The sequence below is a fragment of the Taudactylus pleione genome, unplaced genomic scaffold (genome assembly GCF_031769625.1).
Source record: "Taudactylus pleione unplaced genomic scaffold, aTauple2 ptg000137l, whole genome shotgun sequence".
In the NCBI taxonomy this organism is placed as follows: domain Eukaryota; kingdom Metazoa; phylum Chordata; class Amphibia; order Anura; family Myobatrachidae; genus Taudactylus; species Taudactylus pleione.
The window spans coordinates 4,586,387-4,601,931 of NW_028284539.1; the positions used below are offsets into that span (position 1 = coordinate 4,586,387).

Sequence of the window (15,545 nt, forward strand, 5' to 3'; positions counted from 1 at the left end):
AACTCCTGATCCTCATATTGGTTGTCATGATAGTAATTGGCCTATGTTTCAGGTGTGTTCCTACTGTGTTGAAACATGGAAAATGTAAAGATAAAGTAAACCGAAAGAATGAAATTTTGATGGTGGTTAGAAGTGACAATATGAATACTGAGGTAAATGTAGGACTGCATTACAACCCTGAACTAGAAGGTACCATCAGATGATGTATAAATGTAGCCATGCATGAAATGTATTATTAAAATGTTATTTTAAAACATCTTAAATAATGTAAGTCCCTATTCCCCTTCAAGACTTCCTTTATAGGATTGGTGCATCCCCACATCTTTCCCATGATCTCCCAAGATCCGCAGTGTGCGTATAAGGGTAGTTTTATGTCCCTCCCTAGGGACACATTATTGATGGTTTAAGAACCACCTTGTGCCATCCCATAATATAACATTAAATGATATGTCATAGTGTAAGCCTAAATTTTATTGTAAAATCAGAGTATGATAGCATGTTGTTTGCTATCATAGGGTGGACTGTTGAAGCCGGAAAATTGTCTGAGACAGAATATGTTTAAAATTAAATCTGCATGACACCATTTTGCGAATGGCAACAAGACACCATTTTGCGACTGGCCGGCCAGCTCCATTTGGCGAATCTCCCACATTATAAGTACATACAGCGATGCTATTATTTAGCGTTGTGCGATTCCCACACAATAGAAAGATGTTAAAAGTCCTCATTGCATAAATGCAGACAGTTACAAAAACATTTAATATGATCAACCCTGCAAAACACGTACCACGGTGTACGCCACAAAACACACAGTCGCACAACGCTAACTAGCGTCTTTTCTTAATACCCCAATACTTACACATTGCACACTTACATATAAAGTGAAAAGGTTCCCTAGCATAAAGGTTTATATTTAAGGTTTTATTCATTATTAGCAATGTTGTGGAATACAGGTTATTTGATATCTGAGATTTAGTACATGATAAGCAGACAGTGTTTGGTGTCATTCTAAATCACGGTGTCTTTGCAGATCGCAACATGTGTCTGCAAGTTATGGATCATAGAGAGTTAGACATTGAAATCTATCCTGTAATGCAGCAAGTTTAGATTTGTTATGCAGCGGGAAAATGGACACAAAGAGCTGTTGGAGGCTGGAATGTGACCATACGAATTGACCTATGAACTGTACTGCAACAGAAGAACCAGGAAGAAGAACCAATGGAATCATGCCAAACTGCTCTATTATATTGCCTATCTCTGTAAGAGTATATATGCAGGCTCTCTGAAACTAAATGCTAGTCTTCTTGCTTTGCTGTTGACGGAGGTTTCATCTTTGATGCCGGGATCCGGATTCAGAGCGCGTGCGTATGTAATGACTGTACCTTGTGACTGCATAATTTGTTTGCGCTAATTGTATTTAGATCACAGCATGTAACTATCTGTTTTTATGGTGAATAATAACTTTTTGTGCTTTGGAACCACAATCAAAGTCTGAAAGCAATTATTTCTTTTGCGACTCATAACGCTAAATAGCGACAATTTTAGTGTGTATAGGTAGGTAGGTAGTAACAATGACGTGAGATATATGAAGCAGACCCATAGTGCTAGTGTACATTTATGCTAGTAACAATGACGTGAGACATATGAAGCAGGGCCATAGTGTTAGTGTATATTTATACTGGAAACAATAACGTGAGACATATGAAGCATGCAAATAGTGTTAGTGTACATTTATACTGGAAACAATGACATGAGACATATGAAGCAGGCCCATAGTGTTAGTGTACTGTACATTTATACTGAAAACAATGATGTGAGACATATGAAGCAGGCCCATAGTGCTAGTGTACATTTATACTAGTAACAATGACGTGAGACATATGAAGCAGGCCTATAGTGCTAGTGTACATTTATACTAGTACCAATGACGTGAGACATATGAAGAAGGCCCATAGTGCTAGTGTACATTTATACTCGTAACAATGACATGAGACATATGAAGCAGGCCCATAGTGTTAGTGTACATTTATACTTGTAACATTGACGTGAGATATATGAAGCAGGCCCATAGCGTTAGTGTACATTTATACTGGAAACAATGACATGAGACATATGAAGCAAGCCATATGCCCCCCGGGCCGGTAGACTTTTGCCTCAGTGAGGGCCGGTATCACTAGTGCACAGGCATGACTGACGGCCGGGTGACAGGCAGAAAGTGCTCTCAGTCGCTCCGACTATAGCAGCATCAGGGCGGCTGGGCAGCATTCTCTGCCTGTTACCGGGCTGTCTGTCACCCTATGTAGCTTGTGGCTGCACTGACCAGCACTCCTTCCGAGGCAGCTCTGCTGCAGGGGCTGTGCACCTACTTCTGTGTCCTCTGTCCCTTCCCCGGGCTCCTTCCTCTCCCCGGCTAAGGCTCTGCCCCCTCTCCGGGAGGCCCCGCCCCCTCTCTTACCCTGTCTGACTATATTAATCTATCTCCTCCTGTCCCTGCTGAAGACCCCGCCCCCTCACCGGGAGTCTTCGCTCTTTCTTTAGTCTATCCTGTCTGTGTCATCTTTTCCTGTACCATGGAGCTCCGCAGGGACCAGAAACAGAGCAGCCTTCCAGGCAGGTAAGTGCCAGTGGAGGTGTACATGTTTACATGACATTTGAGAGGGAAGGGGGGGGGTGTTGGAATACTTATGCTATGGGGGGCTGTAGTTATTTTTATCTTTGGGGGAATGGGGTGTTTTAATACTCTCGGTGCTGGGGGTGATGTAATGATGTGTGTGAATGTGGGGGGGGGGTATTATTATTGTGTGTGAGGGCTACTGTATACTCAGAATACCTGTGTTATATGTGGGTCATTGATGATTTCTGCATAGTCTGGTGATTACTGCGTTATCTGGCAGCCATTACAACGCTCCCTGATCAGGTGGTCACTGAGAATCTCTCTGCATTATATGGCAGTCACTGCGACGCTCCCTGATCTGATGGTCCTTGCGAACCTCTCTGCATTATATGGCAGTCACTGCGACACTCCCTGATCTGATGGTTCTTGCGAACCTCTCTGCATTATATGGCAGTCACTGCGACACTCCCTGATCTGATGGTCCTTGCGAACCTCTCTGCATTATATGGCAGTCACTGCGACACTCCCTGATCTGATGGTCCTTGCGAACCTCTCTGCATTATAGGGCAGTCACTGCGACACTCCCTGATCTGATGGTCCTTGCGAATCTCTCTGCATTATATGGCAGTCACTGCGACACTCCCTGATCTGATGGTCCTTGTGAACCTCTCTGCATTATATGGCAGTCACTGCGACACTCCCTGATCTGATGGTCCTTGCGAAACTCTCTGCATTATATGGCAGTCACTGCGATGCTCCCTAATCTGGCTGTCACTGCAAACCTCTCTACATTATTTAAAGCACACCCAACATTAGGCACACCTAATTAAGCTATTATAATGTGTCTTTTCTCCATTGCAATGCGCTGGTGGAGAAATCGGGCCACTTACTTGTGTCTGCCCCCCAGGCCAAAAGTTGCCAGCCAGCCCCTGCATATGAAGCAGGCCCATAGTGTTAGTGTACATTTATACTGGAAACAATGTCGTGAGACATATGAAGCAGGGCCATAGTGTTGCTGTATATTTAAACTAGTAACAATGACGTGAGATATATGAAGCAGGCCCATAGTGTCAGTTTACATTTATACTGGAAACAATGACGTGAGACATATGAAGCAGGGCCATAGTGTTAGTGTACATTTATACTGGAAACAATGACGTGAGACATATGAAGCAGGCCCATAGTATTAGTGTACATTTATACTAGTAACAATGACGTGAGACATATGAAGCAGGCCCATAGTGTTAGTGTACATTTATACTAGTAACAATGACATGAGACATATGAAGCAGGCCCATAGTGTTAGTGTACTGTACATTTATACTGGAAACAATGACGTGAGACATATGAAGCAGGCCCATAGTATTAGTGTACATTTAAACTAGTAACAATGACGTGAGACATATGAAGCAGGCCCATAGTGTTAGTGTACTTTCATACTGCAAATAATGACGTTAGACATATTAAGCAGGCCCATAGTGTCAGTGTACATTGATACTAGTAACAAATGACGTGAGACATATGAAGCAGGCCCATAGTGTCAGTGTACATTTATACTAGTAACAATGACGTGAGACATATGAAGCAGGCCTATAGTGTTTGTATACATTTATACTAGTAATAAAGACATGATACATATGAAGCAGGTCTATAGTGTTTGTATACATTTATACTAGTAACAATGACGTGAGACATATGAAGCAGGCCCATAGTGTTAGTGTACATTTATACTAGTAACAATGACGTGAGACATATGAAGCAGGGCCATAGTGTTAGTGTACATTTATACTAGTAACAATGACATGAGACATATGAAGCAGGGCCATAGTGTTAGTGTACATTTATACTAGTAACAATGACATGAGACATATGAAGCAGGCCCATAGTGTTATTGTACATTTATACTAGTAACAATGACGTGAGACATATGAAGCAGGCCCATAGTGTTAGTGTACATTTATACTAGTAACAATGACATGAGACATATGAAGCAGGGCCATAGTGTTAGTGTACATTTATACTGGAAACAATGACGTGAGACATATGAAGCAGGCCCATAGTGTTTGTGTACATTTATACTAGTAAGAATGACATGAGACATATGAAGCAGGTTAACAATTCAGAGTAACAGGAAATTGATGATGTATGTATTTTATCATCTGCATTACTGTTTTCTATTTTAAGTAAACGGTGATAGCATATTGAGTGACACAACCTGTTAGGGTTAATGTGGCTATTAATATGAAATGTGAGCAGACCTGCTGGGAACAGTAGTTTTCCAGACAAAGTTAAATCATGTTTTAATGCACTTTGACTAAGGTACATGTGATTTTAAATATGTAACACTGCTTTTGGTGCTGGTGATGGGTAGTCCATACATGGTACAGCTTAACTAGTTCTTAGATTTATTGAATCAGGTAAAACAACAAGTAGCATATGACACAGCATGCAGAATATATAAATAATGGCAGCTTGGAGTTTAGGGTATTGCTGGACATTATATTGGATAGTAACACTGGTGACCGATACACTAGAGGTGGTTATACGCTGTACTTGCTATTTGGTGTTGAGGCTCTGTATGGCTCTGTATGCTACAGTATGTGTAGCCTGGGTCCAACCATCCCCATGGTACACCAGTAGCGCATGTCAGAGGTCAGGCCTGTTTAACTGACTCCAGCAGGTCCTAGTGACCGCCAATTCAGCCTATCTTGTTTGTGTACACAGAGGAGACAGTACAGGAGCGCACTCCTTCCAACTTTATACTTTATACTGTGGCAGATTATGTTAATAAAAATATACATTGTATAATAATTTATAAGAAGCTACACTTTTCATGCAATCTTCTCTGACATAAATATCTTTGTCCCTATGATGTGTTATTCATATCCGATTATCTATTTGTATTGTATGTGTGGATGTAGTGTCTGTGTATAAGTGGCTAGACTTATCTCTATCAGTCCCACATCTAAGGTCTGTATGAATAGTATATAGTGAAACATAGAGATGTGTCCTCATACACCCATGGGTGCCGAGAGGGGGGGAGTGGGTACTAATTACCCGGGTCTGGGCTTGCTGGAGGGGCCGGGCGGGGGCCATGGTCCAGCACCGATCCCCCTCCCTCTTACATCACAGCAATCTCCTATGCCTGTGGGAGGAACGATCAAGCTGATCGCGCCCCACACTGATAATGCTCTGGGCTGAGAGTGCTCACTGTGCCCCCGTGCTGCAAATCTATTCTTTTTTTTTTTACCGTAAGGGGCCGTGGCTCCATGATTAGGCCACATCCCATTTTTATCCGGGCCCGTCGCAGCTCTTGACGGCCCTGCATACACCTACCCTCAATATGCCATGTGACGTATGGGGTCGGGTCTTGTCTGCCGCAAGCCCCAGGTAGCTTCCTGCTCTAACAGCAGTGATGTCAGTAGGGCCACCTACAAATGGCAGGCGTTCCTTCAGGAACTCCTGTTTGTCCAGCCCCCCCCCTTCCCACCTACAAAACAGGGCGAGCTGTCGATCAACAAAATCGACAGCCTCCCCTTTTGTAATGAGCCCCAGAGCGAGTGAATTTGTCACTTGCTCCGGAGCTAGCGCAAGCACACTGCGGCCTCTGCGCACACGCAGGGCCTCACCATCGACCCGCTTGCGAGCGCATAGGAGCTTGCGAGCGGGTCTGAATGAGGTCCCAAGTAAGCCACCAGGTCCTGTGCAATGTCTTTTTAGCCCGAAAATACATCTCAGTTGCAATGCAATACGACTATGATGCACCACGTGACTGCACTGAATAATTTGATATGCGACAATTGTGACACTTGTCTGAATCTGCATATGAAGTGCTCCGATGCAACGGTCGCAGCTTTTTTCCATGCCAAGTTCTGTTGTGCTTCATATTAGGGGTGAGCGGGTTCGGATTTCTGAAATCCGAACCCCCCCGAGCCCCCCCGATCCGAGTCCGATCCGAATCAGGCTCGACTTTTCCCGCCTGACTCGGATCTGAAATCGAGGCAAAACGTCATCATCCCGCCTTCCGAGTCTCGCGGGTTTTGGATCCTATATAAGGTACCCACGTCGGCGCCATTTTCTCACTCGGCTGTGGACAGTGAAGAGGGAGGGTGGGAGTTAGGGCTGTGTAGTGTAGTGTAGTGTAGTGCTGCTGTTGTCCACTACTTCAAAGTCCATAGGGGCTGGCTGTGTTGTGCTGTGCTGCTGTTGTTAATAGGGGCTGTGTCCACTACTTCAAAGTCCATAGGGGCTGGCTGGACTGTGTTGTGCAGTCAGTTCTCCATAGGGGCTGTGTCCACTCCAAAGTCCTGTGCAGTGTCCCAGTCCTAAAGGAGTGCTGCAGTGTTGTCCAGGGGGTGCTCTGTCCATCAGGGGTGCTCCCCCCAAGTGCTAAAAAAATAATATATTTTCTGTGTTTGTGAATTGTGTGCGCAGTAGCCGCACGTGCATCAACAAAGTAGTGCCAAGCGTGCGCCTGTGTCATAAGTAAAGGGCCGGCTGGCTTGACCGTTAAGGGTGCTGTAACCCCCGAAAGTACACTCCAGTCCAAACCAAAAAAAAAATTATTTTCTGTGTTTGTGAATTGTGTGCGCAGTAGCCGCACGTGCATCAACAAAGTAGTGCCAAGCGTGCGCCTGTGTCATAAGTAAAGGGACGGCTGGCTTGACCGTTAAGGGTGCTGTAACCCCCGAAAGTACACTCCAGTCCAAACCAAAAAAAAAATTATTTTCTGTGTTTGTGAATTGTGTGCGCAGTAGCCGCACGTGCATCAACAAAGTAGTGCCAAGCGTGCGCCTGTGTCATAAGTAAAGGGCCGGCTGGCTTGACCGTTAAGGGTGCTGTAACCCCCGAAAGTACACTCCAGTCCAAACCAAAAAAAATATTATTTTCTGTGTTTGTGAATTGTGTGCGCAGTAGCCGCACGTGCATCAACAAAGTAGTGCCAAGCGTGCGCCTGTGTCATAAGTAAAGGGCCGGCTGGCTTGACCGTTAAGGGTGCTGTAACCCCCGAAAGTACACTCCAGTCCAAACCAAAAAAAAAATTATTTTCTGTGTTTGTGAATTGTGTGCGCAGTAGCCGCACATGCATCAACAAAGTAGTGCCAAGCGTGCGCCTGTGTCATAAGTAAAGGGCCGGCTGGCTTGACCGTTAAGGGTGCTGTAACCCCCGAAAGTACACTCCAGTCCAAACCAAAAAAAAAATTATTTTCTGTGTTTGTGAATTGTGTGCGCAGTAGCCGCACGTGCATCAACAAAGTAGTGCCAAGCGTGCGCCTGTGTCATAAGTAAAGGGCCGGCTGGCTTGACCGTTAAGGGTGCTGTAACCCCCGAAAGTACACTCCAGTCCAAACCAAAAAAAAAATTATTTTCTGTGTTTGTGAATTGTGTGCGCAGTAGCCGCACGTGCATCAACAAAGTAGTGCCAAGCGTGCGCCTGTGTCATAAGTAAAGGGCCGGCTGGCTTGACCGTTAAGGGTGCTGTAACCCCCGAAAGTACACTCCAGTCCAAACCAAAAAAAAAATTATTTTCTGTGTTTGTGAATTGTGTGCGCAGTAGCCGCACGTGCATCAACAAAGTAGTGCCAAGCGTGCGCCTGTGTCATAAGTAAAGTGCCGGCTGGCTTGACCGTTAAGGGTGCTGTAACCCCCGAAAGTACACTCCAGTCCAAACCAAAAAAAAAATTATTTTCTGTGTTTGTGAATTGTGTGCGCAGTAGCCGCACGTGCATCAACAAAGTAGTGCCAAGCGTGCGCCTGTGTCATAAGTAAAGGGCCAGCTGGCTTGACCGTTAAGGGTGCTGTAACCCCTGAAAGTACACTCCAGTCCAAACCAAAAAAAAAATTATTTTCTGTGTTTGTGAATTGTGTGCGCAGTAGCCGCACGTGCATCAACAAAGTAGTGCCAAGCGTGCGCCTGTGTCATAAGTAAAGGGCCGGCTGGCTTGACAATTAAAGGGTGCTGTAACCCCCAAAGTACACTCCAGTCCAAACCAAAAAAAAAAATATTTTCTGTGTTTGTGAATTGTGTGCGCAGTAGCCGCACGTGCATCAACAAAGTAGTGCCAAGAGTGCGCCTGTGTCATAAGGGCCGGCTGGCTTGACCGTTAAAGGGTGCTGTAACCCCCAAAGTACACTCCAGTCCAAACCAAAAAAAAAATTATTTTCTGTGTTTAGCCGCACGTATATATCAAATCGATATAACATAAATGGAGGACCAAACTTTCTCCGATAAAAATAAAATAGAGAAAGATCAAGAACCACTTCCTCCTAGTGCTGAAGCTGCTGCCACTAGTCATGACATAGACGATAACATGCCATCAACGTCGTCTGCCAAGGCCGATGCCCAATGTCATAGTAGAGGGCACATACAATCCCAAATGGCAAAGTTCAGGAAAATGACCTTGAAAAAGACATTTAAATCAGCTGAAGAGAAACGTAAACTTGCCAATATGCCATTTACGACACGGAGTGGCAAGGAACGGCTAAGGTCGATCCCTAGTATGTTCATGACTAGTGGTTCAGCTTCACATGACGATGGAAGCCCTCCTCCCACTAAAAAAATCAAAAGAGTTAAGCTGGCAAAAGCACAGCGAAGAACTGTGCTTTCTAAGAAGATATCACAAATCCCCAAGGAGAGTCCAAGTGTGGTGGTGGTTGCGATGCCTGACCTTCCCAGCACTGGACGGGAAGAGGTGGCTCTTTCCACCATTTGCACGCCCCCTGCAAGTGCTGAAAGGAGCACCCACAGTCCACTTGCTGATATGCAAATTGAAGATGTCACTGTTGAAGTACAACAGGATGAGGATACTGGTGTAGCTGGCGCTGAGGAGGAAGTTGGCGAGGAGGATTCTGATGGTGATGTGGTTTGTTTAAATCAGGCTCCGGGGGAGACAGTTGTTGTCCGTGGGATGAAAAAGCCCATCACGGTCATGCCTGGGCAGAAGACCAAACATTCCACCTCTTTGGTCTGGCAATATTTCTATCCAAATCCGGTCAACAACTGTCTTGCCATATGTACCATATGTAAAGGTGAAATAAGTAGGGGTAGGGACGTCAACCGCCTAGGAACATCCTCCCTTATACGGCACCTGCAGCGCGTTCATAAAAAGTTACTGTCAAGTTCAGAAACTTTGGCTAAGACCGTAAGCAGTCCAGGGACACCTAAATCCCGTTGTCCTGTTGTATCCAAACGCCTGCAAACCACACCGTCAACTCCCTCCTCGTCAATTTCCTCCTTAGTCAGGATCGGAAGTAGTCCTGCAGGCCATGTCACTGGCATGACTGACTCTCCTATCCGGGATTCTGGAGGATCCTGCATTGCTACGCCTACTGCTGCCGCTGCTGCTGTTGCTGCTGCTGGGAGTCGTTCATCATCCCAGAGAGGAAGTAGGAACACCACTACTTTTACTAAACAATTGACCCTCCAACAGTCCTTAGCGAGGAGGATGAAGTACGACAGCAGTCATCCTGAAGCAAAACGTATAACTGAGGCCTTGACTGCTATGTTGGTGTTAGACGTGCGTCCGGTATCCGCCATTAGTGCAGTGGGATTTAGACAATTGATGGAGGTAGTGTGTCCCCGGTTCCAAATCCCGTCTAGATTCCACTTCACTAGGCAGGCGATACCGAGACTGTACAGAAACGTCAGAAAAAGTGTCCTCAGTGTCCTGAAAAATGCCGTTGTACACAATGTCCACTTAACCACGGACATGTGGACAAGTGGAACAGGGCAGACTAAGGACTATATGACTGTGACAGCCCACTGGGTAGATGTATCACCTTACGCAGCAACAGCAGCAGCGTCACCAGTAGCAGCATCTCAGAAACGCCAGCTCGTTACAAGGCAGGCTACGCTGTGTATCACCGGTTTCAGTAAGAGGCACACCGCCGACAACCTCTTAGAGAAACTGAGGGAAATCATCGCCCAGTGGCTTACCCCACTTAGACTCTCCTGGGGATTTGTGATATCTGACAACGCCACCAATATTGTGCGGGCATTACATCTGGGCAAATTCCAGCACGTCCCATGTTTTGCTCACACAATAAACTTGGTGGTGCAGAATTTTCTGAAAAGCGACAGGGGCGTGCAGGAGACGCTTTGGGTGGCCCGAAAAATTTCTGGCCACTTTCGCCATTCAGCGACTGCGTGCCGAAGACTGGAGCGCCAGCAAACACTCTTGAACCTGCCCCGCCATCACCTGAAGCAAGAGGTTGTGACGCGGTGGAACTCAACCCTCTATATGCTTCAGAGGATGGAGGAGCAGCAAAAGGCCATACAAGCCTATACATCCACCTATGACATAGGCAAAGGAGGGGGTATGCACCTGACTCAAGCGCAGTGGAGAATGATTTCCGTGTTGTGCAAGGTTCTCCAGCCCTTCGAACTTGCCACACGTGAAGTCAGTTCAGACACAGCCAGCTTGAGTCAGGTCATTCCCCTCATCAGGCTTTTGCAGAAGCAGCTGGAGAAAGTGAAGGAGGAGCTAAGACGGAGCGATTCCGCTCGGCATGTGGGACTTGTGGATGAAGCCCTTCATTCGCTTTGCCAGGATTCCAGGGTGGTCAATCTGTTGAAATCAGACCACTACATTTTGGCCACCGTGCTTGATCCTAGGTTTAAAGCCTATGTGGTGTCTCTCTTTCCGGCCGACACAAGCCTGCAGAGGTGCAAAGACCTGCTGGTGAACACACTGTCAGCTGAAGCGGAACGTGACACGTCAACGGCTCCTTCTTCATTTTCTCCCGCAACTGGGGCTGCCAGGAAAAAATTTAGGTATCCTAAGCAACCCGCTGGCGGTGATGCAGGGCAGGCAGGACCAAGTTTGGACATCTGGTCCGGACTGAAGGACCTGGCAACAATTTCTGACATGTCTACTGTCACTGCATATGATACTGTCACCATTGACAGAATGGTGGAGGATTACATCGGTGACAGCATCCAAGTAGGCATGTCAGACAGTCCATACCTGTACTGGCAGGAAAAAGAGGCAATTTGGAGGCCCCTGTACAAGCTGGCTCTATTTTACCTGAGTTGCCCCCCCTCCAGTGTGTACTCCGAAAGAGTGTTTAGTGCAGCCGGGAACCTTGTCAGCGAAAGGCGTAGGAGGTTGCTTCCACAGAATGTGGAGAAGATGATGTTCATCAAAATGAATTATCAGCTCTTCCAGGGAGACCAGCCTCCAGAAGGTACAGAGGGACCTGTGGTGGTGGATTCAAGTGGGGACGAGTTAATACTTTGTGAGGATGAGGATGTACACACTGAAGAGGGTGAGGAATCGGTGGATGAGGAGGATGAGGATGACATCTTGCCTCCGTAGAGCCAGTTTGTGCAGGGACACATTAATTGCCAGCTTGTTTTGTGGGGGCCCAAACGAACCAATCATTTCAGCCACAGTTGTGTGGCAGACCCTGGCGCTGAAATGATTGATTTGTTAAAGTGTGCATGTCCTGTTTATACAACATAAGGGTGGGTGGGAGGGCCCAAGGACAATTCCATCTTGCACTTCTTTTTTTTCTTTGCATTATGTACAGTTTGGGGCCTAGTTTTTCTAACTGCCATCCTGTCTGCCACTGCAGTGTCACTCCTAGATGGGTCACGTGTTTGTGCCGCCCACTCGTGTCGCTTAGCATAGTCATCCAGCTACCTCGGTGCAACCTTTTGGACATGAAAACACTATTGTGAGGTGTGAGGTGTTCAGAATAGACTGGAAATGAGTGGAAATTAAGGTTATTGAGGTTAATAATAGCATAGGAGCAGAGAAACCAACAAATTCTGTGATTTTAGCTGTTTTTATGCTTTTTAAAAAAAAAATACAGATCCAAAATACAAAACACAGAACCCAAAACACGGAAGGGTGGTTTTGGCAAAACCAATCCAGATCCAAAACACGAAGAAAGATCCAGATCCAAAACCAAAACACAAAACACGAAAAGTGGCCGGTGCACACCCCTACTTCATATACAAATTCAGTCGCATACGGATATACAAGTGAAGCATGTCAAATTAATCAGTTCAGCCTTGTGGTGCATCTTAGTCGCATTGTATTGCATTGCGTTTAAGAAGCATTGTCGGGCGGAAAAAAAAAGACGCAAAAAAGACGCTAGCAGAGTATGAATACCTAATAATCTTTATACCCAAATTGTCGATATTTAGCGTTGTAAGTCGCACAAGAAATAATTGCTTTCCAGACTTTGAGTGTGGTTCCAAAGCACAAAAAAGTTATTATTCACATAAAAAGCATTTAGTTACACACTGTGATCTAAATACAATTAGCGCAAAAGATTATACATAAACAAGGTACAGTCGATACATACACAGGCACTCTGGATCCAGATTTCCGGCATCAAAGGTGAAGCCTCCGTCAATAGAAAGAAAATGATGACTAACTACTGGACAATGGCTCTTTGCGTATCTTTTCCCGCCGAAGAACAAGTCTAAACTAGGTAATAAACATTACATTACAGAGTACATTTCAATGTCTAATTATCTATAATCCATAACTTGCAGACGCATGTTGCGATCTCCTTGCCGATGGAACCGGAGATCTGCAAATAAACAGTGGTTTAGAATGGCACCAAACATGGTCTGCTTGTCATGTACTAAACCTTAGATATTAAATACATTCATTTCACAACATAATTGATAATGAATAAAACCTCTAATATTAACCTTAATGCTAGGGAACCTTTCAGTGTAGGTGTGCAATGTGTAAGTATAGGGATATTAAATAAAGAGCTAGTATGCGTTGTGCGTCTACGGGTTTGTGGAGTACATTATGAAATGTGCTTTGTGGGGTTGTTCATATTATATGTATTAATAAATGTACGTACTTGTATAATGAGGACTTTTGGCATAAGGCAGTGGCAGACGCACGACGCTAATAATCATAATATAGCACCGTACACAGAGGTACCGTGCAGGCGCCACAAAATGGCGTCATGCGGACAATGCAAAACGGCGTTGTGCAGATATTAATTTTAGGATCTGGTCTCAGCCAATCATCCAGCTTCGACAGTCCACCCTTTGATATCAAACAACATGCTATCACACTCTGGTCTTACATTTAATTTTTTTAGTCTTACACTATGGAATATTATTTAATGTTATATTATGGGATGGAATAATGTATCTCTGAGAGGGACATAAAACTACCCTTATGTGCACACCACGGATCTTGGGAGATTATGGGAAAGATGTGGGGATGCATCTAACCTATAAAGGGAGTCTTGAAGGGGATAGGGACTTACATTATTTAGGATGTTTAAAATAACATTCAATAATACATTTCATACATGGCTAACTCTATACATCTTCTGATGTTACATTCTAGTTCAGGGTTGTAATGCAGTTCTTCATATACCTTAGTATTCATGTTATTACTACTAACCACCATCATAATCTCATTCTCTCGGTTCACCTTATCTTTACGTTTTCCACATTTCAACACAGCAGGAACACATCTGACACATAAGCCAATTACTAAGATGACAACCAATATGAGGATCAGGAGTTTATCTACACTAGCAACCATTTCCTGAACCCACTCTCCTAGACCGGAGAACCATTTTACAGGGTTCAACCAAGAGAACCACTCTTCTACTTTTTCCTCTACTTCAGCCACTGAAGCATTATTAGTCTTCCGAAATTCCCATTTCACCTGCAGAATTTCATCCATCTTCCGGTCTATCACCTCCTTGGGGTCACTAGTATTATTTGTGATGTACGTGCAACACTTTACACCAAATTGGGTGACTAAGGTCACACAGTACCCTCCAGTGACAGCTGTTAAGTAATTTAACACTAGTCTATGTTGCACAAGTTCTTTCTTATATGCCTGTAACTCTTTACCTGTATATCTAAATGTGTCATCATACATCTCGGTGATATTATCTATTAATTTAGCAAGATCTTGAATGTATCTACAATTTAAAGTACCCTGAGTGATCCTGGTGGGATCCAATGCTACCAAAACTTGAAAGCCAGTTGTTTCACTAGTCAACTGTGTGGCTGTATGTACATCACCAGGTATCATATTTCTGTTGTCTCTGTGTTCATACTGTGTGTGTGAAGATATGGTGATGGTGTGTTTTTATGAATACCAAGCATTTCACCATGTGTAAGGGTCATAACCTCTGGGAGTACCCTTCCCAGGTAACATAAACCTTCTGAACTCGGGGAGAGCCACTTATACGCTTTCCTTCCACATATAAAATACACATCATCAGGGAGAATGTAAGGTGTCACTACATGTATACCGATACTGGTAGTGTCTCCAACCTAGTCTAATTGTGCGTAAAAGTTCAAAATTTATAGGTTCATTATCAGCTCTTAGTGAGAAGGTCATCATCTGGTTATTCCCAGTCACCTCCCAACTTCCTGGTTTGTTGAAGTTGGTGATGTTCAAACACAAAAGTGATCTATCTACTTGATACTGGTGGAGTTTAAAATGAGGTGGTTTGGACATAAGGAAACCACTTGAGTTCAAAATCTGAATTTAAACCATATGGTTCAAGTGTTTTAGCTTCATATATATTTTTCATCTCGGCTTTAGCCAAGAATGTTTCTATTCCCTTAGTCCTCCAATTACCTTCTTCTTTTTTAATACCTTTAATATATTTAATTTCATTAGTGGAGCTTTGGTGTTTCTCCAGAAAATATTTAGATAATGTATGATTCATAACACCTCTTTTACTATTTCGGAGGTGTTCTGCCCATCTTACTCTAATCTTTCTAGATGTTTTGCCTATATAATGTAAACTGCAATTACATTCTATTACGTATATGCAATTTGTGCTATTACACGTAATAAATTCATTTATCTTAAATGTGGTTTAAATTCGGATTTTGAACTCAAGTGGTTTTTATAAGTTCACTTTTATAAGTTAATTTTAACCATATATTATTGTAGATGACCACTTTTAGCATTGTATT

At 44.2% G+C, this 15,545-nt stretch overlaps 1 protein-coding gene across 5 annotated transcripts in view; it reads left to right on the forward strand.

Moving 5' to 3' along the window:
- Positions 1-15,545, forward strand: part of LOC148522870 (poly(rC)-binding protein 3-like) — a 1,341,444-nt gene that overhangs the window by 705,284 nt on the left and 620,615 nt on the right. The window lies entirely within an intron of this gene.